The following is a 3,153-nucleotide window of genomic DNA, read 5'->3' on the forward strand; positions in this document are numbered from 1 at the left end:
TACTCAACCCGATGAAGACACACCCTCCATATAATTGTTCGATCGGAGATATATATATATAGATACTTTACACAGTGCTTAATACTCGATTTCGCACACTTAGTGCCTTGTGATTTAAGCCCGCACACATAGTGCCATACCCTTGAGCTCGCACACCCAGTCTCTGTATATTTCCAGCATGCACACTTAGTGCCATATATTTCCAGCATGCACACTTAGTGCCAATCTCGTCACCGTATACACGTATTGCCAAGACACTTAGTGCCGAAAGCAAACTTTCTACACATTTCACTATTTCTTTTACATTCAACAATGTCATCATTCCATACACATACATTTTCATTTACATATCATCTCATTAAACACAATTGCATAGATATTATGATCATTTAAAACAATGCCAAATATATGCTTAATGACTTACCTTGTGTTGGGTAAAATGGTTCCAACTCGGCTATTCGATGTTCTTTCCTTTGCTTTTGCTTGATTCTCCCCCTCTAGCTTCTTGAGCTAATCAATAAATTAACTAGTTTAACCGTCTTGCCAAATATTTATACATATATACATGACATCAACAATACTATCATCATTAATTCATCAATTCACAAAGTTTTATTTCACGAACATTTGACCCATTTTACCCCATATGGCGAATGCTACATTCATTACCCAACTAGCCATTCAACAATTTTCAGCCTCATTACCACCCTTTTTATGTCTAATCGTCTAAATGAGATCATAAACATGCCTAACTATAGCCGAATGTGCAACATTAATCTAGCATTTCCATTGCATTTAACACTTAACATTTACCCCATCTAGGCCAAATTTTGCTAGCACACAAGCCTTTGGCGAATGTCCTTGACCTCTAGTCACCCAAAATTTCTTTGTTCTTTAAAATTCATCCAAGACTACATTCGGCACTTCCAACTAATAATTTAGGTGCTCTCAAGCTCATTCACAAGTACTATTATATATCACATTAAGCATTAAATCATTTTGCAACATAAATTTTATAGCATGGCCGAATACTCATGCACATACACACATAACAACAAGAACTCAATGGCACAAAATCTCCTTTTGTTAAACATTCAAACTCACTCATCTCCATGCTTTCATCACAACAACATCAAAACACTAATTAGGAAATACAACATTCTTGGCGAAATTTAACTCACCTAACAACTTAGTTTCGATCCAAGATTCAAGGAAAAATTTGAACCAATCCTCCAAACTATGCATGCATTTTCAAGAGTGGCATAAAACATACCTTCTTGTATCAAAACACCTTAGTCTAGTAAGCTCCATGGCTGATTTTCTCAAGCTTCCCCTTTCTTCTTTGTACATTCGGCCATGCAAAGAAAAATGAGAGAATGGACACTTTTTTTCTTCTTCTCAAGTCATGGCAATTGTAACAAAATGAGAAAGGATGAACAACAAAATTTTTCTCCTTTCTTTTCCTCAACTCACGGCAACAAGGGGGGCATCCACACTCTTTTTTTCATCATTTTCCTTTTTTTTCATTTCTTTATTTTCCTTCCATAATGCACTAGGCCAACATGTCTAGGACATGTTTTCTTTGCCCATCATCATGTCATGGCCAGCCACTAACCTTAGGAAATGGGTTATTTGACATGCAACTCCACCCTTGTGTTAACATGCACTAATAAGCCATTTAAAATTAGCCTATCATATTTCACCATGTTTCACATTGATCCCTATTTAATAATTTCTCATAAAATTGGTAAAATTAGAGAATGAAACTTCCACATATGCATGCACACACATAGTAAGCATAGAATATAACAATTAATTATTTTATGACTCGGTTTAGTGGTCCCGAAACCACTTTCCGACTAGGGTCAATTTAGGGTGTCACAACTCTCCCCACTTAAGAAATTTTCGTCCCGAAAATCTTACCGGTAAATAGGCTCGGGTATCGCTCTCTCATAGAGTCCTCAAGTTCCCAAGTGGCTTCTTCAATTCCGTGTTTATGCCACAACACCTTCACTAATGGGATTTTCTTATTGCGCAACTCTTTTACTTCGCGCATCAGAATGCGAACCGGCTCTTCTTCATAACTCAAATTAAGCTGAACCTCGACCTCAGATGGAGTAATTACGTGTGTCGGGTCAGACCTATATCGTCGAAGCATCGAGACATGGAAAACGTTGTGAATCCTTTCAAGCTCAGGGGGTAACATTAATCGGTACGCTACTGGTCCAACTCGTTCGGATACTTCATACGGACCGATGAACCTCGAGCTCAATTTTCCCTTACGGCCAAATCTAAGCACCTTCTTCCAGGGTGAGACTTTGAGAAATACCTTGTCTCCAACACGATATTCAATGTCTTTCCTTTTCAAATCGCATCGACTTTTGGCGATCCGGCGACCTTCAAACTTTCACGAATTACTCGAACTTTCGCTCGGCATCCTTAATCAAATCAACCGAAGATTTTACCTTGATGAAGTTCAGTCGAGAATAATGGGTGCGGCATTTACGACCGTATAAAGCCTCGTAAAGGCGCCATCTTAATACTTGATTGAAAGCTATTGTTGTAAGCAAATTCAATCAAAGGCAAATATCTTTCCCATGAACCACTAAACTCAAGGATGCAACATCTCAACATATCCTCAAGGATTTGAATTATCCGTTCGGATTGACCATCGATTTGGGGATGAAAAGCAGTGCTAAAATGCATCTTGGTACCCAAAGCCTCTTGCAATTTCTTCCAAAATCACGATGTAAATCTTGGGTCTCTATTCGATACGATAGAAACAGGTACCCCATGCAATCGAACAATTTGGGAGACGTATAATTCTGCCAATTTATCGAGCGAAAAATCCGTGCGGACAGGGATAAAATGAGCAGACTTGGTCAGTCTATCAACAATGACCCAAATCGCATCTTTCTTACTCGATCCCATTTCCATTCAGGTATCATGATTGGCTGAAGTAATCCCGATGGCACTTGATGTTCCGCTTTCACTTGTTGACATATCAGACACCTTGAAACAAATTGAAATGTCTCGTTTCATCTTGGGCCACCAAAATTGGCGTTTGGTCATTGTACATTTTAGTACTACCGGGTGGATTGACATTCGACTCACCGTGAGCCTCGCTCAAAATCATTGAAACAAGTTCAATTC

This window comes from Gossypium arboreum, chromosome 5 (assembly GCF_025698485.1).
Source record: "Gossypium arboreum isolate Shixiya-1 chromosome 5, ASM2569848v2, whole genome shotgun sequence".
NCBI classification, from domain to species: domain Eukaryota; kingdom Viridiplantae; phylum Streptophyta; class Magnoliopsida; order Malvales; family Malvaceae; genus Gossypium; species Gossypium arboreum.